At 37.6% G+C, this 25,522-nt stretch overlaps 2 long non-coding RNA genes across 5 annotated transcripts in view; one reads left to right on the top strand and one right to left on the bottom strand.

Annotated features, from left to right (window-relative positions):
• LOC140701096 (uncharacterized) overlaps positions 1-25,522 on the bottom strand; it is a 233,931-nt gene that overhangs the window by 207,924 nt on the left and 485 nt on the right. The window lies entirely within an intron of this gene.
• On the top strand, positions 7,479-7,816 carry LOC140685483 (uncharacterized). The gene is made up of 2 exons (XR_012058726.1): positions 7,479-7,570; positions 7,652-7,816. It is a non-coding gene; the product is annotated as an uncharacterized lncRNA (long non-coding RNA).

Raw genomic sequence — 25,522 nt, forward strand, 5'->3', positions numbered from 1 at the left:
CATTGTCTAGATGTACCAGAGTTTGTTTATCCATTCACCTGCTGAAGGACATCTAGGTTGCTTCCATGTATTGGCAATTTTGAATAAAGTTACTGTAAACATTGGTGTATAGGTTTTGTGTGAAAACAAGTTTTCAATTCATTTGGATAAATATCAAAGAATGTGATTGTCAGACTATATGCTAAGAATATGTTTAGTTTTTTAAGAAACTGCTATAATTGTTATAATATTTTAAAAAAAACTGTAAGATTCAGAGAGACAAATAAAACTTCCTAAAAGGAAACATCAGGATATATCTATTGTATATTGATTTTAAATCACATTGTCAAAGGACAAGGACCCAAATTACAGAGCATTTCAAGAGAAGAGAGGGTTGTAACTTAAGACTTTTCTACAATGTTGTTGCTCATTTATGAAAGTGGAAGACAAATATCTTCAGAGTTGCAAGGGCTCCAGCAATCTGTTACTCGGGTAACCTTCTTTCAAAATTACCTGCAATGACCTCCAAGGTGGATAAAGCAAATTAAGAATTCAAGCATGAAGACATGACTGTGTAAGAGGGCTGGCGGTAAATACACTTTTCCCTGCCCTCCCTAATTTGAACATCATCCTGCATTGCAGGTTCTCTAGGACTTTGTCCCTTAAGGATGACACTTGTCACAGTTGCTGGTGTGCCCATGACACTGTAACTGCTCCCGCATCACACTGTGTGGTCCTAGCAAGCAGGCAGTGTGTGCTGCAGCTCATCTTTGCAGGTAACCCCCTCAACTGCATGATGTCTATGAAGAAAAAGAACTTGACACACCTATTGTCACACTTACCACACCACCCAAATATAATTTATTTGTGCCACACATCTAATTTGTTAATTCTTCAAGGTCCAGGACTAAGCTGAATTTCTCTCTTCACCCTAAGAGTCCCTGCTCAGTGCCCAGGTGAAAAAGTCATTCCATATTTGGTGAATTATTGAGCACAATCCCCTGCCACACCCTCCCCCTGCCACACCAAACATTGCACCTCTGTGACTTACTGCATGTTGTTTTCACCTCGGATTCTTTGCCCCTCCTCCTCCACTTCTTGAACCCCAGAGCCTTATAGCCAGCTCCAGCCACCTCCTCTGTCAACACTCAGGCAGAACTGGCTGTCTCCACAGCAATCAGCTGTGTCATACAGAAATTATTTGCTCATTTATTTATCATGCACATTAGATGGTGGGTTTCTGAGGGCTATGATTTTGATTTTTCCAACTTTAGGCTCCATGCTACCTAACTCATAGTAAATGCTTGTTGAATATTTGCTAAATAAATGAACCCACTGAAACAGCCACATAAGCATGTAAGTCATTGCTTATCTAATCAGAAGTGTTTTTTTAAGGGCCATCTTGGAAGTACCAAAACAAAAGTGGATACTATGCATCCAGGGAGGGTATCCAAATGATGAGCAGGTATTCTCAAATTTACCTGAGCATGGTTTTGGTAAGCAGGGGGTTCCATCCTCTCAAGGTTTGGGAAATGAGCCAAGCTCACAGTTTAGCTCCATCATACTGAAATTATGTTCCATCCCTTAGTTATAGTCATGAAGTCTCACTGCTTTCAAGCTCTTCCTCAAAATTCTTTTTAGTGTATTTTGACTCATGGGTCTATCAAAATTTCCTTTGGTCTATTGCACTAAACTAATTTTCTCTGTCATGTGAAAAATGCCATAATTTTTAGTACTTAGAAGACTCAAAGTTTTAATGGGAAGATTTAGTTAATCTTTTGAAATAATGTTTTTTTAAAGTATACTTTCTTAGATACAGATACTGTACTTAGATTGGCTTGCTCTATGATTGATCTCTTTCTCTTGAACTAATTTTTTGCTGAGGTTTTTTTCCTGCTCTTGAAAGAATAAGATATTCTAACTCCACCTGCCTGTTGATGAGGGTTTTCATGTTACAGGAGTTATAAGGAGCACAACTGCTGAGAAACTGTTCGCACATATAGAGAAGTGAGTGTATAGCCTTGCCTGAGAGAGTCCAGGCAATTTTGGATGAATGAAAAGATCTGAATAAAATGAGACAGACCTATGGGTCAACATATACTAAAACAAATTTAAAATCACTATTATAAATTAGTCTGGAAAATATTCTACAGAAGTCAACAGTTTAAATCTCACCTAAAGGCATGTTATAGAAACAGGAAATGCCCAGGTATCACAAAAACAGCTGCATTATACTTCAGAGCATAACTAAAACGAGTATGTCCTAGAAAGCAGTCTTCAAATCCTATTTTTCACAATGTCAAATCCATTTTATAAAATTTGAAAAGTCCTAGAAGTATCCATATACTGGAGCAAGGATTTCTCAGGATACCATTTATTTTACATTAAAAAAAAGGTGACGTTTGTTGGTTCTTACCTACAAAAGCAAGAAACAGAAACCTGAGAAATTAAAGTTGTGGTTTTGATCAGTCTTACCCAATCATTGTCATAATTACTCCTGATTTTTAATTACTCATCACTTACTGATTTGATCTTGGCAAAAGAAGAGCCCTAGAGTAGGAACCAGGGATTCCGAAGTCAAGTTCCAGTGCTGCTGCTATCTAGCTGTGTTCCCACGGGCAAGTCCTTTCATCTTCTGGAGTTCCAGTGTCTCCATTTATAAAGTTGAGAGGTTGAATAAAGTTATTCCAGTTTTGGTTTTGGGGCTAAAGTTAGTTATATAAAAATGAAATATAAAAACATGGTCTGGAAATGAAAACAAGATAAACATTTGACACAGTTTAAGAGAGGGCAAAGATCTGGCCTAAAAGACAAAAAACAACATTCAACTTATATATTGCCACACCATCATCTACAGATAAGACTGATGTCAAAGACACAAAAAGAAGAATAATAAAACTTTAACCAAGAAGAGCAAGTAAATTGCTGATGGCACACCATCTCTACCTGATTGGTAGAAGCTGTCTAGAGCAGGATAGAGAGGGGTTTAAAGGCAAGTCTGAGTTCAGTGGGAAAGAATGCTATGATTTAGTAGTAATATCCACCATTGACTCAGAAAGGATGAGTGTTAGGGTATGCAAAATATTTGCTACATAAGTTGTAAAACAATATTTTAACCAAGTATAGTAGATACCTATTATTTGTGTCTGAAGAAATGCCTGAAGACCTAAGGACAGCCTCTATTCTTAAATAATACAACAGCATATACTCTGTCACATGAATCACAGTAAAATATAACTTTAAAATGTAAGTAACTCCTTTCAGGTGTTTAACCATTCTATAAATACAAGATTACAGCAGAAAAGCTAGTTGCAGTTATACCCCACCCCTCAAATTGTTAACCATCTTTTCTGTAGTAGTAGGAGCTCTGAAAATTTATTTGGGCACATGGCTGCCCAGAATAAGTACTCTGTTTCTCAGCCTCTCTTGCAGATGGATGGGGCCATTTGACTAAGTGCTGACCAATGAGATTTGAGCAGAAGTGATGTGACCAACTTCCAGGTTGTCTTCTTTGCCCCTTCCAACTGGTCCTGAGGCACACTGGGTGATGGTGCGCCATGAAGGGGATGAAGATGAGGTAACACCTTGAGTCACTGTATCAGCTTTACACCTCTTACGGAAAGTTATGCATGACAGAAATAATTCTCTGTCATGTTTAACCCACTATAATTTCAGGTCTCACTTAGAGCTAACAAACCCATGACTTATCTAATAAAGTAGGTACTGTGAGACATGGGAATGTGCACAATTAAAATGCCTCATTGTGGGAAATGTGATTCAGGAAAAAGTCATTTTCATTATGTAGATACTTCTGCGAAGTATCCAAGAAGGTTAGGGAGCAGTGCAGCAGTGCAGCTACCCAACAGACTATTTCTTACACTGGGGTTGCATGGGCCAAAGTCAGCCAAGCAGCTTTTTGTAAATAAAGTTTTGTTGGGACACAGCCATGCTTATCCGCCTATTGTCTATAGCTGCTTTCTGAGCTACAATAGCAGAGCTGAGTCGTTCTGACAGACACCATATGGTCCACAAAGCCTAAAATACTTACTCTCTGAAAAAAGTTTGCTCGCCCCTGTCTTGAAAGATGGCAGCCTTTGTACCTATGAGAATTCTAACTGAACTGATTTCAGATATCACTTTTTCTCATTTCCATATGGCAATCTGTAACATCTATGTATTAATATTCAACATCCCACTTTCAGTTTATCCAAATACAGTATTTTCTGTCAAGTAACTATTTAAAACTCTTTAATTTCTTCTCATTTGTCTCCCTAGTAAATTTCACTTGAATCCCATTTAACCCCGGGGACTTTTTCACAAAAAGACAGTATCTCTTCACAAGAATTAGTGCATCACAAAGGTAAGCTGGGAAAGCCAGTGGACCAAGATACAACCTCCTGGTTGTTGACTGTACTCACTCCAGAGTTTAGTGACTAATTCCCACATTCTAACCTCACAACCAGTGAAGCCCAAGTTCACTCCCTGAACTCAATGTCACTTAATCACAGTGACTTTCTTTCACTATTAAAGAAAATGTATCTAAAATATTTAAAGGAAATGAGACTGTTTATGTTAAAGTCAAGAATGGTATGGGTCTATTTTAGCAGAAGTTTTATATGAACCAGTGTGAGTCTTCAAAGGTGAATTTGACTTAAAAGAAAATTTTAAATGGAAAGAAAAAGTGAGACCAATGAAGAATATGCTGCATTTATCTCAAAAGCAATCAAATAATCAAAAAGAAAAGCAAATGATTGCATTTCTAAATGCAAATTAAAAATCACACCTATCAGAGTAGGCATCCAACCAACAGTGAAAAGTTTGTAATGTTGGCTCTAAAAACGCTAGACTCTTGAATTCATTCTTTCAATATATTTTTAACAAGAAAAATTAAGAAAAGAAGCTTAGGCCATTAAAAAATGATGAAGACTCAGCAAAAATTAACTATAGGTCAATATTAAGAAAAGGGAAAGAAACTCAATTGCTATACATGCATAAATCCATATATGAAAAGAAGCTGTACCTGTATTTTTTAAAAAAATGTTAAAATTAAATTAATTTTATATACTCACCACTTATAACATGACTGTCTTAGTACTTGTGAGATTTCAGAATCTAATTTAAAAAAAAAATACGTTCCTAAAACCCAGCACTGCTGGAATAATGAAATGTTTTAAAATTATAGTTATGCATATATTTAGAACACGTACTAATTTATTACTTATCATCTCCTAGAGCTATGCGGTCTAATATGGTAGCCACTAAAGACATGTGGTTTCAAGATCTATTAAGATTTTGAAGTGTGGCTAGTTCAAATTTAGATGTTATAAAGTACACACTGAATACTTAGGACTTAGTACAATAAAAAATTATGTAAAATATCTCATTTTTTACATTTTGATCACATATTGAAATGATATTTTAGATACACTGGATTAAATAAAATATGCTACTGAAATTAACATATTCCCTTTTAGGTTTTTAAATGTAACTACTAGAAGATGTTAAATCATATATGAGGTTCGCATTGTATCTCCATGGGAGAGTGCTGGTCTTGAGTATCTCTGAGTACTGTTCTCCTCAGAGACAATTATCAGCTTCGGGGTTCTGAGAAACCTATCACCATTAACACTGGTAATCAATAAATGTAATTGTGTACTGGAGATTTACATGAGATTGAAAAATCATTTTGTTAACTCCAAACATGGATTTTACTTTAAAGAATCTAATAAGAAATACAGAAATAATATACCCAAGTCCTATTGTTCTCCTTGCTTATTTCATTTTAATTTCATTGATTCTAAAGAGAAGATTTTACATGTGTGCAGAGCAAGATGCAGTGTTATAAGTTCGGAGGGAAATAGATGACCAAAAAATAGCAGAATCAGCAAGAGAATGAGACCCATGTGGGATACAATAACTAAACTTGGGATGAAATATGACCAAAATAACCTCTTTTAAAGAACTAAAATTTAGCACCTTATTTATTTTTCTAGTGCTGCATTTTCACAATCAGTCTAGGATACCAACTTGGTAGAGAAATAGATGGAAAAAAAGGCTTCTATAGAAAAACAGATTGCTTCTAAGATTCTTCATTGATATACCTTCCACAGATAATCAGGATAATATTATTTAGGATGTGAATTCTAAAATATCATATTACTAAGTACTTTTTTACAGTAACAGTTCTAAAATGCTGACTTAACTTCCTGACCATCTAATTTTATCTTAATGAACTATTCTATTCAATGAATCACTATTCTTGTAAGCTCTTCTGCATAACAGAACAGAATGTGACAGCTACCAGCATGTGCCACTGAAAGTGCCCGCTGCCTCCAGCCCTGTTGTTTTGAATGATTTACTCAGGATAGAGATACTTGACCCTGCAGATAGGCAGTCCTTTGGATTTTCTCCTAAAGCCCACTTGAGAGCTATCTCCCACTGCTCTTTCGGTATCAAGTCTTGTCAAGAATAAAAGTGCTGTGTCACTCACTCCATTGGTTCTTTGTCCCTAAACAGATGAAAAGTCCTTGTTTTCCCTTCTAAGATGTCAGGGAATTAAAAGAGAAAAGTAATTTCAGTGCCCAACAGTAGAAATGCCTGTGTGATAATTTCTGAACAACACCAGTTGCTACTGAGGTCAGCAGGAGGACATGAGGTCTGATTGTTCTCTGTTTCTAATTCACAGGTGAGTTAAAATACTTCTCTTGTCAAAAAAAATCCATACTTTATTATTTTAATTTAATGAGAGAACAAAGGCAAAAAGAATCTGTGTTAAATGTTCAGAACATGGACTTCTTCATTAATGGGGATCATGATCATGGGAATAAAAACCCTGTCTCCTGCCTCCAACTCAACAGCCTGCAGCAGGATCTCCCTGCTGTGCCTAACGTACAGCTGCACGAGGGCTTTTCATATTTCTACTGTCAGTGGTGAGAAGAGCTTCTGCAGGGGCCCCAGGGAAAAACAAAGTTGGAAAAGACACACACACACAAATAGAGAGGACATGATGGCATATATTCTAACCAGACCCTCGGACAAGGTCTAACCTTCCTCAGAAAGGGATGGAAATGCCATTTTGATGAGGAAACTTATGAGACTCTGGATACAAACGCTGAGAGTCTAAGGGACAGAATGTGGCTCCACCAACGTCCAGAGGTATGAGCAGGTACTAAGATGTGGTGAAGGCAGCCAGGGGCGGGCTGGTGTGGTGCTGCGTCCTCCATGAGTGGTAGCTGAGGAAGTGAGCATATAGCACCACATTTATCTATTTCCTCTCTCTGTCTCATGGTTTTGTCTTCAAAGTCCTCCTCATTTACCTGCCATCACAGTCTTAACCACTGCAATGTCAACATAATGCCTTTTCTGAAGTTGTTCATGACAACACTTTTGATGAATGTGATGGATGGGAATCACTGCTTCTGTCACAACCTCTGTCCAGCAGTGCAAGCTACAGGGTAAGGATGGACATCAACCAGGAAGTGCCCCTCACTCCAGCACAATGGGTACCAGGTGCGGCCACTGTGGTCAGCTGCCTCCCTCAGCTGAACTGCTGAGAAGCTAGAGAGGGAGATTCGAAGTCTTGACCAAGGGCGTAAGTGAGACAAAGCTCAGGAGACACTGAGGAGGGGCTCTGGTTGCCCCATGTTCACGTGGCCTCCTCATTCATATGCAGAGCCTGGAGAGATCTACATGCATTCAGATCACGTATGACTTTTCTACCAGAGAATGAAGCTGGAGTCAACAGACCATGAACTCAGAATCCCCAGTCCCAGGAGTGATGTTATCACTACATACTGGGAACAAGAAAGACAGAGAATAATACTGGTTCCAAATTTTAGATTGGAATTTTTCATTTGAATATTTGTTTCAATATTTATCTTTTATTACTCAGTAGATGTGCTCATGAACATCACAGTAATTTTTTTAATTTAATTATATTTTAAATTCTGTAAGCAATAAACTTGTAGGAATCTGCAATAACACCCCTTATTAAAAGATCACCCACTAAATGTATCTATTTTGTACAATTGGATTTTTACACCCTATTTTCTTGAAATGAAATATAACAAATTAAATTTACCATATTTACGATATTTTTATTGGACACTTAATATGTGCCATGATTTGACTAGGTCCTAGGAGTTCCAAGATGAATAAAACACAGTCCTTGTCCTCAAAGAGGTTATGGATTGTCAGAGAAGACAGTTATGACGCCATGTGAAAGAAATCAGCACTAAGGAAGAAGCGATTAATTCAGCGATGGTGGGGAAAATTCTGGAAAGCTGTATGACTTTGAAGCTGGATATTAAAGGATGATTAAAAATATGACAGGTAATTGAGGGAGGGAGTGATATTCCAAACATAAAAAGAACATGTACATGGGGGAAACAGATGAAGGATATAGAAGTCCTCTCTATGTCATCTATGCAACTTCCTGTGAATTTACATTATTTCCAATTTTTTAAAAATGTTTAATATGCTAATGTCCATATGTATGTACATGCATGGTATTTAGGAAAAACTGCAAGTAATACTGGGGGAGGGATTAGGATGGGAGCATGCGGGACAGGCAATCAGGAATCAGCTTGTATTGAAGAAAAATAAAAAAAAAAAATACCAAGGGTAAGAGTCTTGGAACAGTGGAAATAGAAGATTAACGACTTAAAGGTATTTTGAGGTAAAAGCAAAAGTCTTTGGTGATTCTGGTAAAGAGGGAAGAGGTAAAGAGAATTTTTAGATTGGGGTGGAAATTCATGCCAATTATCGTTATAGAATAACCAAGAAGTGTTTATAGTGAAAGATGAGCTCAATTTGGAACTATTGAAACTGAGTTTCAACACCCATTTGTAGCAAAGTCTTACAGTACACATTTCCTATATTGTTTTATCATATTCAGTTCTGCTACGGAAGACAAGAAAACATAGGATGGACTGAACTCATAAGAAATGTTAATCACAGTTCACAAAACTATTAAAAAATAGGTAAAACTCACAGGATACTTTATGTACACATAATGAGTAAGCAAGTCACTTGTGAGACACAAGTAGAACTCATGTGATATGTTAATACAGACAGTAAGTTAGCAACCTGTAAGATCGGCCAACAATTAATGGAATAAATAAAAAGCATGATAGAACAAACAAAACTGTTGTTTGGAGGTAGGAAGGATGGAAAAGACCAAATCATGCTGCCTCTGGGATGAATACAATGTCACCCTCAAATTCAATCACCCACTGGTGACATCTAGTATGGTCTCATTCTGGCTCCATGTGTACTCTACCCAAGAAACACACATCAGATCTATGGCTATTTAGGAGGCTGACAAGCCACAGCTGTGACCAAACGTTCTTGGCCCTGAGTGTCCCCAGCAGAACAAGTGTGTAACATTGGCCCAGGTCTCCTTCTGTCTGTGAACCCCGACCTCAACCTCCACTCTGGTCCTCATAACCACGCCATGGACAGGGAGGACAACAGTGGCAAAGAGACAGATGAGAAGGGAGAGGATAAGTGAGCTTTGGGAGCCCTAGGTTTCAGGTACTGTGGTCCTTCCATTTGCTTGTACCCTAATCCAAGAATGTTCACTTACCCCATCTCTTTACCTTTGCTTGCTGTTGTATGCATTAAGTGGTTTTAATAAACCCCGTGGTCTGTGAGCCTGTCTACCCTATGACTTCTAAGATAGCATGCTTCATGCTATACTTAGAACACTTCAAGGTAATTCCCTATATGATAGGTCTGAACCAGAGGATTATAATTGTTGAACTGATTGAAATAATCCAACTAGACCCCAATTACCTTGGTTTAACACAAGTTTTTTTGGTGTATGCAAGCTTTCAACAAATGTAAAACCCCATAAGACAAAAATCAAGCCTCCACTTTTGAAAAAACAGAAATTATCTCTTTTTATGTCTATTTCTGAAACCTTAATGTAAGTACTTTGGGGCAAAAATCATGCTCTATTTATCTTTGTATCTTCATACTCAGCCTATTACCAGTAACAGTGCAGATACTTAATGTGTTTTCTGAATTGAAGAATAAGTTACAGTGCATTTTTATAACTTGACTATTTACACACTGATATTTATATATTGATTCTGAAAAAGCTCATCAGCACAGCCACTAGTAATTTGATTTAAAAACTGTGTGGATTAGATCACTTACCCAGACAGAAACTGCCATGGGAAAACACTGAATTCCTCCTGGGCAGGACTGACAGAATGAAAATGACTTCAATGACACAGTGGTTCAAGGCTTCTGGACCAGTGAACCTCAACTTGGTTTTCAACAGATTATGACAAAGATCCCAAACCCTCTATTCATTGTCAAAGTAAGTTAGCAAACAGGATTTGAGATTGTGGGAATGTGGAAGAGTAAACACACGTCATATAGATTGCTTGCTGAGGCATAGTGGAGCAGAGAAGGGATGCAAGTGTCAGGACAAGACAAAGCCCAACACATGAGAAAAGAAGGAGAGAGAGAAAAAATAAGAGTCTTTTTGTTCATTTATCTGGGATGATTGTTAAATTGGAGACATGTTAGATAAATTATGGCTTGTTCATACAAGAGAATATTTTGCAGCTGTTTAAAAAGAGATTTAAAAAAATTCATGGGCCAATAGGGAACAATCTACCAGCTATATTGCTAAGCAAAAGAATCAAGGTGAGGAGCAGTTTGTATAGCATACTAATATTCTGTGTGCAAAAAAGATCTGGGCATCTATATCTGCTTATGAATAAAATTTTGTGGAAGGATACATATAGCACACTGATTATAACAGCTGACTCTAGGAAAGAGAACTGAGAATTGTGAGATATAGCAGAAAGCAGACTTGTTTTTTGTGTTCATGTATTTTTAAATTTTTGTAATTTTACGTGCACCATGTTTTCCAAAAAATTAAGCTGGAGTAAGATGATTAAAATATCAATTTTTAAATTTAACATTAGATTTTTTTCTAAAATGTTTTTCCATCAAAAATATCTGGAGGATACTGTGTTTAGTGAAAGAAGTCAGATAGAGAAAGACAAATGCTATATGTTATCACTTATATGTGGAATCTAAAAAATAAAATGAATGACCATAACAAAACAGAAACAGACTCACAGATACAGAAACAAAGTAGTAGCAGGGAATTAAGAGGTACAAACTACCATGTATAAAAGAAATAAGCCACAAGGATAAACTGCACATCACAGGGAATATAGCCAACATTTTATAATAATTTTAAATAGAGTACAATCTTGAAAAAATTTTTGAATCACTATGTTGTACACCTGAAACTGCTATATTGTAAATCAACTAGACCTCAATGAAATGAATACATAATAAAACATTAAAATATGGAAAACTCAGTTCAGTAAACAAATATATTTCTACCCCTACTCATATCTACAGTTTACAGTGTTCCACTGTACAGTGGAAGCTTTTTCATTTAAGATTTGCTAAAATTCCCCAAACAGGATAAAAGTCTATAATTTCCAATTATGTTGTACATTAGGTTATACATTTAGAGCTCTTTTCTTCCAAGTTAATATGTCACAAGAAGGCATTAACTCACTAAGCCCTATTCAACTTTTAAACTTTCAGTTTAATTAATTTCACAAATTTCACAAATTTTTCATTTATGAATTTAATTCTTTACAATTAACTTAATTCTTTAGAAAACTTTTCACAGTAGGAGGTAGATAGGCCCTGTTAAGTCCAAATTGTGAATTTGACTCTCCAGAGAGAAGACCAAGAAGAAAATGAAAGATACATAGTTTGGTTTTCTCATCTACAGAGAGGGAATAATAAGAGTAACTAGCCTGAAAATATATACAAACCCCACAATAAATGGTAGTTGTGCCTACCGTAGTCGAAGGTCAGACGAAGATATGCTAGTTCTGTGAAAAGATTTCTGTCCAAAAACCGTAAGTTTATTGTCTTATTTAAGTAAAACTAAATGCCTAATGATGCTTGGTGATGGGTATTATCCTCCCATCACAGCTTGGCAGACATCTCTCCCAAATATCTGATTACCTGTTTGAATTGGAAATGGCTCATCTCCCAGTGTATTAACAATTAACTGTTTCCAATGGCTTGGTAAACAAAATAACCAAATAATTGTTCAAATTGCTTACATAGTTGTAAAATTTAATGCATTTAAAATGGCTTTTTTTAAAATATAGGTTTATTTTTTAAAAAGAGAGAGACATGCTATATGTTTGCATTTGAGTGATGAAGAACTTGAATTAGGATTATAAAGATAATAAGAATCTACATTTTGGAGAGGGAGAATTAAATCTGTCTTCCTAAGGGCTGATACAAAACTAATTTTAAAACAATCCATCCTTATTTAGTTAAATTGACCAGGTAATCACCTGCAGTTCATTCTTTACTGCCGTTGTAAACACAGGCGGGTATCATTTATTTGGAGCTTTAGTGAAGACTCATGTGGTGTCTTAAACATTCTGAAGAAGTTTATATTTAAATGACTAGTCCTTGAGAAGATAAACCAGACTAAATCAACTCTGGGTATACTTGCCGTCAACCAGCAATTATCCAATCGACTTTTTTAGTTATGCCTGGAACACAAACTGAGTACTGTGAAAATGAATAGCCATGGTTGTTTTATGAACATTTAGATCTGTTGTCCTACCAGGCAGGGGAAAACAAACAGACCTAAGAGAGACTGAAGAGGTCCACATGGTCGAGGTAAAGTGTAGTCCCAAACACAGAACAATGACCCTGCAAACGCAAACGTCTTCCAGCCCCCACAGTGTTTCGCCTCAACCAGGCTCATCGCCTTGTCTCTTTTTGTCTGTCCCATAAAAGGGGAAGGAAGAGGAGAGAGAGGTGGAGGATCAGAAAGACACCTCGAGGAACCTGGGAGAAGGATCATGCTTGGCAGACTTCCACTCCATGATTCAGGAAGAATCAAGATAATTTCCAAATATAGTCATTTCTGACACCCAGCTTAGCTTTAGTTGCCTGAAATCCACAGCTGGAACAAACCAACAGTGACATCTGTCCAAGTTAACAATGAAGGAGCATCACAAACAAAACCAAAGAAAACCACAGAAATCACATGAAGTCCTCTGGAGCCTAAAAGGAGTAAGAGAACATGTACTTTTGGAGTGAGGAAAATCATATACAATCATTCTTATTTCATCTAACACCCACCCCCAAAATGGTTATGTTTTAGTCCATGTATTCACTTAGTTATTCAATTAATGTTTGTCAAAGAAGGTGTGTATTTAACATGATAAGAGCATTGTTCTAAGCTGGAGATAGAACAATAAATAAGCAGCTGGGGCTGCAAGAGGAGGGGAGAAGGCAGGCCACCACTTTCAGTGAGAGAACAAGATTCAGGACTCCAGCCCAAGAGCGCAGGGAGCTTCACTGTCTCACTGACCAGCTTAGTCACCCCTTCCTGTGAGGAGAGTGAGAGCTCAAGTTTAAGCTGCTTCCCTAGTCCATTCCTGAGGTGGACACCTTGGTGAAAGTGTTTGTTTTACATAAGGAGCATGAGGAGAGACATAAGCCCTAATTCTAATTAATATTCCAAATCATCCACGTCGGTCTCCCACATACCTGCAGCCCATTCCCTAAAACACGCCGGGCAATTCCACACCTTGGGGACTTCATTCATGGTGTTCCCTCTCCCTGAACTCCTTCTCCCCATAACCACCCATATTATCTTCCCAAGTTGTTGAAATCCTTTGCACCTCTGAATACTCTCTCCTTTTAGAATCTTTCCCCAACTCTCCATCCCCACAGGAAACTAAATTCCTGGCACTATTAGCCACTTTGTGACCTTGGGTGACTGGGTCTTACTTTCCTCATCTATAAAGCAGGGATCAATACTACTTGACTCCTCAGGGCTAGTGTGAGGGTTAAAGCATGCAACATTACCTGGTTGATAACTGATGTTTAATAAATGTTACGTTCGTCTCCACTCTGAGACTGAAATTGAATTAATTTTCTGTCTCTTTGCTTAATAATCCTGGGACTAAGCATATTTTCCTTTGCCTATGTTAAGAAATATCAAGACAAGCAAAAATAACTTAGCTATTTGCTCTAGGAAATATTTGTTCCTAGAAGATACAACTGTGAGCCAACTAGAACAATTTATATATTAAGACAGTTTGCGCATCAAGACTTATTCAATACCCTTGCCTCCTTGTGTGCCTCCCAACTCAAAACTATAATGTCCAAAACTCTGCACACTGGTAGTTTGACTCTTTCAATACACTTAACTTTGCTTACTCAACAGATCTTTTCAGAGAATTGACAGTTGACACTTCGCCTTAATTACAATTCAATGGCACTTGGCTTAAACTCCTACCTCAGCACTGTGCTGTAACTCTGTTGCTGGTTAGTTCCCTAATTATCTGCCCTTCTCTATAAAATAGTAAACTTCAAGAAAGCAAGATTGTGTCTTTTCATCTTCGTAATTCTAGTGCTCATCATCACAGTTTGCCAAACACTGAGCCAGAAAAAAACAAACACATTTTTCCTTGGGTGAATGGCCATCCTTGAATTAACAAATCCACTTTTAACGCACTAACCTAGAGGTTTCACTCAAGGATTCAATCTGTCTTCTGGTCAGACTCAGCCAATGGGAAGCACCAACAAGGGATCAGGGCGTGGTTGGAGAGCAGGGACCGGAGCATGGTAGAACAGCGACTGGCTGTTATTTCCCCAGCTCCCTGCCTGCCAGGCCATAGCTGGCAGAGGCTGCTTTACCTTGGGTTCCTCTACTAAAGCCACACTCCTCTCCGGGGGCCTCACCTACAGCTCTCACTCTCTCCAGGGTCTAACAGTCACTCCCCTCCCTTTGCCCCCACAGGTCTTGCACAGTAAATGCTCCTATTGATTGCCTTCACCATCCTTCATTTGTTTCCTAATCCTGGGTAACTGCCCCTTCATTAAACCTTCCTCAATTACCCTATTTAGATGCGCTGTCAGTACCACAGGGAATCCTGACTGATGCATCTTCTAGGGATAGGCCCCACAAAGAAAGCGGTACCAACAACGAGCTGGTACCTCTCGTGACACAAGGAGTAGCAAGTCTGAGTCTAACTTTGTGACAGTGCCAGGACTCCTCAGAAGGGAGATGTGTGCCTCCGAAAAAGGGGTTTTCATTTATATCTGCAGTAAACCAACCTGGCCCCTAACCACTGAAACCAAAGGGTGTATTTTAAAACTGTTTCTGAGGAAAAAAAAAAAGTTTTCCTTCTGAGCCTTAGTGAAGTAGTTTCAGGGCAGTAAAGGCCATTATACTTTAGCAAAAACAACTGCATCAAGCTATAACATTTGTACTGAGTGGTGAAAACCATTCCAGTAGCCTCTATAGCATATCCCAATTATGAAGAGAAAAAAACTGAGAGATAAGATGTTCGATCTCTTCCACTCAGTTCAGAAATTACTGAAATTTGTAACCACATTAGGAGAAATCCAGCAGAATAAGCAAACTTCTCTTACAGGCAGAAAGAGCCTGAGATTTACCCTGACTTTTAATGTAATTTGATATGTGTTATGGTACTCGTTAAGGCCTCCTGTAAACTAATATTCAGGAAAAGAGAAGGTATTGGAAATTGGAAGGAACATCCTATGTTTCTACTGGTATATGGAACTACAAGTCCAGGTATAAATCTTTTCAGCATGTCGTGCTTGGAAAGGGGAGAATTATATAATGGCAGGAGGCGGGCTGGAGGTCCTCATGCAGATGCAAGTTGATTAAAATTAGCACTTCATGAAATTGCTTTCTTTTTTTTTCTTTTAGATGAAAAATGTTTCTAAGTGGGACACAGCTATAGAAGTAAAAAGTCCTCATTTTTCAATCTACACTAAAGGTTCTTTCCATGTGCGACCTTATTTGGTGCTTTAACCTAAAATTATAATATGCAAAGAACTTTAAACATTTCTTTTTCCTTTTGCTTGTTTCGGTTCTTATGGAAAACTGCCAAGATTATCTGAGGGCAGAGTAACTAGCATGGTAGAAAGAGAATTCAAACCCCAAGCTTAGGATTTACCAAAGCCACATAGCTTTGGACAAACTACTTAATTTTCTGAGTCACGGGTTTATCTTTAAAGTTTAGTCCTGAAGTCGCTGAGAGGATTAGGTAAGAGCACACCTACATAGCACCCTTCACAGTGTCTGGCACTGTGCACGTGGTACTCAGTAGCAGTTACTGTCACGCTCGGTGTCCATGAGTGACGTGAGAGTTAGTGGCAGTGCTGCTATTCAATTCCGGAAACTTTGGTTGTACACCTATGACGCACTGGGTGCCCGCAAGGAGCTTCTAATTGTGTAAGTACGCAAATTAACTTGAGTCAATTTGATTTGAAAAGAGAGAGAAGAGGTTAAGGTCAAGCAGGAATTTTAATTGAAATTGAAATTCCTCTTGGGTTGCTGATTCAGATCCATTACTCCATAACACTGCAGAGGCTGTGACCTGGTGCCGCTGCTTAAAAAATCACCCTGAAAGATGTTAAAAAGGGGCCAGTTTTAAGACTAGTTTGTTCCAGTAGTATTTCCAACATAACAGACTCTTCTGCGTATCTTCATATGATGAAGCTAATTGGTGCGCTACCCTCCCAACTTTGCCAGTTACCCAGAGTATCTTCTATGATGTGCTTGGGCTGTTTCTATTTCAGCCCTCTCCGTTCTGCTGACTACGGTCATCAGAAGTACATGCTGCCTATCACTGACATTTCTCAGAGACACACAAATCAGACTGAAGCACTGGCAATTAATATTCCCACTCTTCTCTGCGAGACATATACAATATTGTAAGTGGTACTTCACTGGTGTAGAAATGAAATTAAATTATGGAAAAAAGACAGAGTTTTTGAGACCAAAATCAACGGCAGGTATACTTTCCAGACAGGCTTATAAAGGAGAGTGAAAGACTAAGGCATAATGTAGCACTTTTTAAAAATCATCCGTTTTTCTTTCCCAAAAGAACTTAAGGCAGGAGGTGGAATAGCATCTATGCCATTATGTCATTTTAAAAATCCCTAAAAGAATATAATGATTATTTTCCCATTTCAATGTTTTTATCATTTAAAAGTAACCAAATATAATTCATGATCCACAAATTGCATTATTAATGGGAACCCTAAATTTACCAGCCACAACAATAAAGCCAAATCAAACTTACCAAACTTCTTCAGAACCATCTAATGGTTATTATGTATGGTTACTGCATGGTATGTAACCACACAATGATTATAATGGCAATAATAACTCCAAAGTTCTCAAATGGGATCTAAGCCCATACCTGGCTGTTCAGAGTTTCCCTCTCCACACTGTTCTCTCCTAAGGAGCACAATACAGACTCCATCCTCTCCCCATGCTCCAACCTCGACACCCTTCCTGCTCACCTTCTTTAGATCCGTACTCAACTGTCACACTTCCGTGAGTTTCTTTCTTGGTCGCCTTTCCTAAAAGTGCTAACGCTCCCCATACCCCCACCCTTCTTGATCCTTCTTAGTACTTCCCATTATTTAACTTACTATATAACACATCTCAACAGACCTTGTCTCCTCTAATATGAAAACTCCTCTTGCTTATAATCTACCTCCTCCTACTAGAATGTACAGACCATGAGAGATTTTGTATGTTTTGTTCATTGCTAGACTCCCAGGGCCTAGTGCAGTGCCTGGTACATAATAAATGTCAAATATTTTTGTTGACTGAATGAAAGAGACCTTCCTTTTCTGAATTTGGAAATCTACATTTCCTTGTAAGTTCCCAGGGGCCAACTACAATAGCATCTTGTACTGAGAACATTAACAAAAACTTGGAAATGAGGGAAAAGGATGGCTGCCTGTCCTGATTCAATGTTGCACTGAATCATTGTCTGATAGACTCGTGCAGGGATTATTTAATTCTTCATGACTATATCTTATTTGTCATACCATTTACTGTTGATAAGGGTTCAGATGCTAAGAAGTTACATGGTAACTTTCAGATTTTGGCTGATAGAAAGTAAATGATTTCTGCGCAGATGAAAAACTCACCCCAAAGGTTATACTTTTATTGCACTGTTGGACATATAACGGTTTTGTATCTATCCTGGCAATCTTTTTTTTTTTTCATTGTCTTTAAATGCGCTGTATCTCAAATGTATTTTGAATCAGACTTATCACTTGGCTGGTTCCCTCATCAATGAGTTAAATAAATCTTTAACATGTGTTTATTCTATTTTTGTATGAGAGTCATACTGTAACACTTTAAAGATAATATTTTGAAAGTTTTCGGAGACATACCCCCAAGATCTGCAAGTGGAGATCAGATAAAAAGCAGAAAATCTGGTAACATTAGTACTTTTGTTCCTATGTCAGGTTATTTGCAAGCTCAGATCAATTTTAAAAAGTGCCCATTGCAAAGGGGAACAACTCTGTGATCTGGGCCACTCACTTTTTGTGATTCTAAGTTTACTTCTGACCTACGTCTGCTACTGTAGAACTGAGAGTCAAGCTATTTGTCCAGCTGTTTGTAACTGAGAAAACGTTTTTCTCTTGTTGCATGAGTTTGAAATATGTAACTACACCTGGCAAGAATTAATAAAATAGATTATAAAATGTCATAAAAGAACTCTGTTCTGATTGTGTTATAAATAATAATAAGCACTTATATAAATCTAAGGTTACCAGAATTTCTGCAAATTAAATTTCTAATATTTTAAATATGCTATTGACCATTTCCCCAAATCCATAAACCAACCACTTTCTAGCACGAAAACTGTTAACTCAGAAGCATTTTTATAGAAAATGCAAGTTTATGTAATCAAAATGAATCACTAGACCTATTAGATTTGTTTGATCACTTTGGTTAAAAGTAGCTTCTCCCTGACTCTATCTATGCAGAATATAATACAAGAAAACATTTCACAGTAGATCTCTATTTGTCTCCTCATGAATAAACAATTTCATTTGAACTCCTCAAAACTCTTATTTGGGTTTACTGATCAGGCAAGCCAACATATTTCACACAAAATTTTGGGTTATGAAAAACAAAAATTTTGGCTTATGATAAACATTAACAATTAAACAAAGTTATAATTTTGATGATTGTTTAATATTAACAGCGACTGTGTTCTATAGTACATCAGCTTACACATAATTTTCAAGATCTTTAACATTAAGAAATTAAGATGATATTGAGTTAATTAATGAATAATCTTGGATACCTATACAATTTCTAATCAACTAGAATACTGTAACATTGGTCAGCAAGCATAGTTTTATATCATTATAATAAGCACACATAAACATATCAAATTGGAGATATATATATATCATATATTATAATACATTACATTGTGGCTATACCCTGAGGTCCTGTTACACAGGGTTTCTCGACAGAGGTACTTACGGTCTTTGGGATAAGATAATTCTCTGCTGTGGAGGACTATCCTGTGCATTGCAGAATATCTAAGTCCTACTAAATGCCATTAGCACTGCTCTTCCCCTGCAAGTCATAACAATCAAAATGTCTCCAAACATTGGCAAATATCCCTCAGAGAAAAAAAAATTAGAACTACTGTGTTAATGAAGGTGTTTGTTTTTACCATTTTAACAATGTGATAAAATGATCCATGTGACTGTTGGGAGTCATATTAGGTTTACTCTGCTGACTTTTCTAAAGGCTGAAATTTGAAGGATCTACTCCTCATCCCCCCACCCCATTCTCTCTGAAAGTAGAAGTTAGTTATTTTAGCTAAAAGTTGAAATTAATGAGTGATTAAGACTTTGGTAGGAAAAGGGTGGCAGAGACGTATCACTGTGTATAAAAGGTAATGGACCACTAAATATTAAAAATAGATTTAAAAAATTTCTTCTGTATAGGACAGGGAACTATATGCAATATCTTATAATAACCTTTAATGAAAAAGAATATGAAAACAAATACATGTATATGTATGAATGACTGGGACATTATGCTGTACACCAGAAACTGACACATTGTAACTGACTATACTTCAATTTTTTTTTAAATGCAGTGTTTACAAAGAAAAAACTGAGAGAATTTTGTCCTAAAATTAAGCATCTTATTCTAAAACGTGAATGCAGATAGTGACAGTTCAAACTTGACTGGATGTATAAAATTAAAGAAAGAATGCAGATGATTTTGCTGCCTTGGTTTATAATAAATACAAACAATGAACCTAAAAATAAGCGATGATACATGTTCAAAATTTGGCACAATTGGCTCAGTTTTGACGAAGTAATTCATGTTTAAAAAAAAAAAAAGAATTCTGTTAATCCTTTATGGCCAAATATTTTGTTAACACAAAATTAAGATTTTGGTCTTCTTTCCATTAAAATTGATCTTGGAGTATTTGGTCTGCTTTTAACAAGGAATGAGAAAGCTTATTATTTTTCATCTATGGAATCTGCTCAGATAACAGAGATTCCATATCTCACTAGAATAATTTTGTATGCTTCGGCTGATTTAGCAATGCCCTTTATTATTTTTTTAAAAGTCCTCACCAAAAGAGCTAAAGTCATGATAACATCCTCTGCCTTTAATACATGCCACTGTCACTTTGATGAATAGTCTGGCTAAAACTATTCATGTACTTGGGCATCTATGATTCTCTCTTAGTAAGTGACTACATCTTCTTAAACTTTTGATTTTTTTCTTTCAGAATCAGATTCTGAAATTGGGGAAGAAAACGTAAGGTGTCTCTTACTACCTAAATTATTTTTCAGATTTTCCAGCAGGATCCTAGGAAATCACAAAGATTTGGATTGGGTTTTTTTTTTTTTAACTTATGTATTAATTTCCTACTGCTACTATAACAAATCACCACAAACTTAGTGGCTTAAAACAACACAAAGATATCCCCTTACCATCCTGTAGGGTGTAAGTCCAAAATAAGGTTCAGTAGGCTAACATGAAGATTTTGGCAGGGCTGGTTCCTTCTGGAGGTTTTGAGGGGATAATCCACTTCCTCACTTTTTGCAGCTTCCAGTGTCCACCCCTATTCCTTGGTTTATGGTCTCTTCCTCTATCTCCAAAGCATATCATTCCAATCTCTGCCTCCAGTACCACATCACAATCTCTTCTCTCTTATGTAACCCTTATAATTATATTGGGCCCACTCAGATAATCCAGAACAATCTCGATTTCAAAATCCTTAGTTTAATCATGTCTGTAAAGACTCCTTTGTCTTTTAAGGTAATATATTTATATGTCCTGGGGATTAGGACATGAAGATGTTTGGGAGCCCATTATCCAGTCTACCTTGTAAAAAGGAGTATCAGAAATAATTAGGTTTGCTGGTAAACTCCCCACCTCTTAAGTAGCTCTACATCATTGTAAAAGCTGCAGGGAAAAGTTGTTAAATAAAAGATGCTCAGCCTTCCTTAGGTTAATTTTGGACAAGTAAAACATTGTTAGCATAAATATGTTTTCTAGATTGTACACTTTCACAAGGCAGGCTGAAAGACTTGGAAGATTTGTCAATGCCTTTGCTATACATGATATGTTCTTATGCCCAGAGGAAACATTGATCAAATTCTTAAGAACGAATTATATATTATACCCCAACAGAAGATTTTACTCTTTTATTCTGTTTATTGGTTACTGAAATAAATTAGCCGTACTCATTCAGTCTTACCATTAACAGGTGGTTTTTGTTTCTCCCTGTTCTTTGAAGACTTAATACTCAAGACAGACATAATGAATTCTGACAAAAGACAGTCTTGGAGCCTTGCGGGAAGAACTGAATCAGGTCCTCTTTACTATTGACTTTTCAAGACATACAGTCATGGGTACAGGCTTTGAGATTAACTCAACATTACCTAGTCAACCATGAATCTGTAAAGAGAACTGAATGAAGATATCCAGGATGCATTTGAGTCCAGAAGCAGACGACTTTCAAGAAAATCATTCTGCTGATCCAAGATCCATTAGAGCAAGACTTAAGTGAACATAAGATGTGCTGAACTAATGAGGGAAATTGCATGCAGCATTTTGGGGAGACTACCCTTATAATTATTCTTAATACTGTATTTTTTGTTACATATATGAGGAAGCCCTTTATCTTTTTAAAATCTATCTCTAACTCTCAAGTTACACTTTTGTAACTGAAATTTAAGATTCTTTAAGTGGTATCTGGTTCTCATGACTCCAGAGTTTGTAATTCTGGTTTTCAGAATTTAGGAACAAAAATTTTAATTGAGTCTCCTTTTCATGGCAATGTAGTTATTTGCATAAAGTCAATACAAATCTATCCTCCTTTGTACAAAGAAATATTTTAACAAGTGTTTACAATGAGGCCATACCTAGAGCATCATATTTGAAAATAAAACACATTTAATGAACTTTGACAAGCCCACCATTGAGTAACAAGGATTGACTTCATGTGTGGAACCAATGCTCACAAATATTTCCCAGGAAATGGTCTGATACAGTTCTATGGCTTTCAGTTCCTAGACTTACATGCAGTAGAGGTCAGGAAGTTTAGCAGATTGCGGGAACTTCAAGAAGAGAATTCAACCTAAGGTATAGTTACTGCAGGCGAAAACTGTTGAGATTAATTTCTTAGGCTTGGTTTTCTACAGTCAGAATACAAGAACCAATAAGGCTTTTTGTTTAATCTTTGGAATAACAGAGGCCATGACATGAGATTCCTTATGAAATTTCCAGACAGAAGTTAACTTTCTCAACACCTTTGACTCTACATTTGCTAACCTCAAAGAGGCTCATCTCTTTAAGACTTCTACGGAATCTATGTAAATTAATCAGATCAAAACACAAAGTGATAGCCTCTCTTTCTGGTGATCAAAAATAATCCTTAGAGACTATTTATGATCACACTTGAAAACTCACCTGCCCTGTATCAAAGGATAGTTTGTTGTGTTTTTTTAAGGTAAAATCATAACCCTCGCACAAATATAAAATGAACACATATCAAAGATTCTATTTAATGTATTCATTAATAAGAGAACCAGAAACATATTCCAATAGTGTCAAAGGATATTGGGTTCTTTTGGGTGGGGGTATGGAGGGGAAATCAGTTGTCTCGCCATTTGACATAATTCATTTGCATATTTATAGAGTCATTTGCATGGTTAGTTAACTACAACTAACCCAGCTGTAAATTGCTCATAGTCAATGAAAGGTAAAGATAACCCTGGGTTACTAGACAGGATACTCAATCTTCATTTATTAATTTAGTTAGCCCATTTACAAGTTTTTTGCAATTTTTTCTGACACATTTGACTCCCTACTTCCCCCTTCCGTCTCTTGCAGGCTTCTCAACTCATCTCATGAAGAATAGATTCCTCCTCCCTTTCCCCTAAAAAGACTCCTTAAACCACATTAGTACTAAGAAATGGTAAGAGTGCTTCTTTACCATTAATTTCTTCACGGCTGAGTATGGTTTCCCCCAGGGACTGCTTCTGTAGCCTCACATCACTTTCTATGAGGCTTCGGTTTGCTGATTCCTTGAATACTCTGCGCCTCAAAAGAAAATATTGACTTGAAGTAACAAGCCCTTACTCAGGCCTGAAAAACAGTTCATGTCTCCATTGGTGGAAAAAAAATGAAACTCACTGTTACTTTAATAACTTAGCCCCATCCAAGGGGCTATCCAATTGGACAAGGCCCTAAGGATTGGGTCACTCAAAGGGGTCTGATCTGCAGGCCGTGGCAGAGAGGAAGGCACTGGTGCCAAGGAACCTGGCCTTTTCTTTAGGTTCTCCCCATGTAATAACCAGGATCCTATGAGGACTTCCTGGGACAGATCCCTCCCCCCATGTCCTCTGCCTGCTTCTTGTTTGTGAAAAAGCCGTCATCTCCCAGGCCTCCCCTGAGTCACAAAAGTCTGACTCAAGAATTAGTGATTGAAAAGATGTGAACATGTATTTACAAAGGTAGTGTTGTTGGGCCACGAGAACTGGTAACATTTTAAACAGTATATCAGCCACATGGCAGTCATGGAATCTTTAGTTCCTCCCTGAAGTACCTAGGTAACATTATCTGATGCACATTTCCTGAGTTGTTTTACAGATGCTAAAACCATCCCTACCAAGTAGAAGTTAACTACTTGATGACTATGAATACATAGCCCCCAGGCCCCCTAGAGCCTGAGGATCAATAGATGTTAACCCCTGTGACACCACCCTGTTTACCTCACCATCAACCAATCAGAGAATTGTTCGTGAGCTGATCACACATCCTGCAACTCCTCCACTCCTCTCCCTCACCTTGCCTTTGAAAATGCTTCCAAGAAACCCATCCGGGAGTCTGAGTCTTTTGAGTATGAGCTGCCCTGTTCTCCTTGCATGGTCTTTGCAATACACTTTCTCTGCTCCAATCTCTGACAGTTAGGTTTGTTTGGCTTCACTGTGCTTCTCAGGCACATGAACTTGGGTTCGACAACACCCAGAAGAACCCTTAATGCTCTGCCATATCTCTGCCCTAAGGTGCTTGCTTTTGTTCTCTGTGAGCTATTATATTTTTCAGGCTCTGAAGGCAAGGCTTGCAAGTTAGCTGAAGTCATCTTAGTTAGATTCCTTAAAGGCATCACTGAGATGTATTCAAATATATGCAAATAGGGTACACAATGGAGTAATTAAAATAAAATCTAGTAGCCTTAAATAGATACCAAATAATAGTCCTAGGAGAGGCAATTAATTCTATTGTTTACAACCACTCTCTTTGTTAGCTGATTTTTTTTTCCCCAAATGAAGAGACAAACCATTTTCTTTGCTTCTCTGATAGACAAAAAACATTGTATTTATTATCTGCTTCATTTTTATTTGGAAAAGCATAGCCAAATGATGACAATTAACAAGAGGAAAAACAAGTCAGAAGTGGACCACTGCTTGGAAGGTGCTCAGAGTCTGGCCACTACTCACACTTCAGTCTGACCTCATCTCCCAACCCCTTCTCCCAATGTTCAGCTCCTTCTGTACGGAATTTCTGGCAGTCTCACAATCCTACCCATAACCAGTCCCCTCTGCCAGAAATCAGAACACAGCCCCTGCCTTCAGGAGCGCACACGCAGTCAGGGAAAGAGACAAACAAGCAGGTAATTTTATAATAGAGGATGCTGACCGCAGTGATGGAGATGTGAACAGAGCCTGGCGGAGGCATGAACAGGAGCACCTATGGGAGGAGGAAGGAGAGCAGTCAGAGCTGAGCTTGAAAGATGTCAAACTTGAGCTGAGGACTGAAGGGAGTATAGGAAGCAAGACCTGAGGAAGGTGGAGACCTAAAATACAGGACTTTATAATCTGGGTTTGGAAGAACTACTGGGAGTTAAGGGGGTGAAACAGTGTAAGGCCAAGAGGGACGAGAGAAAGAAGCTCCGGAGGCAGAGTGACCAGAGCCTGAAGGACTGGGCTTGCCACTGTCAAAAGATAAACTGAGACATGTTAAAATTTTAAGAGTTTATCTGAGCAAAAGTCAATTCTAATCGGGCAGCGCCAATCCAGAAGCAGTCGGGTATGCTCTACCAGCAGGGACGTTTATACAGACAAGGCAAAGCGAAGTAAGGGAGTTACTGACTGGCTGTAACTTATGGGATAAAGTTTCTTC

The sequence above is a fragment of the Vicugna pacos genome, chromosome 14 (assembly GCF_048564905.1).
Source record: "Vicugna pacos chromosome 14, VicPac4, whole genome shotgun sequence".
Taxonomy (NCBI): domain Eukaryota; kingdom Metazoa; phylum Chordata; class Mammalia; order Artiodactyla; family Camelidae; genus Vicugna; species Vicugna pacos.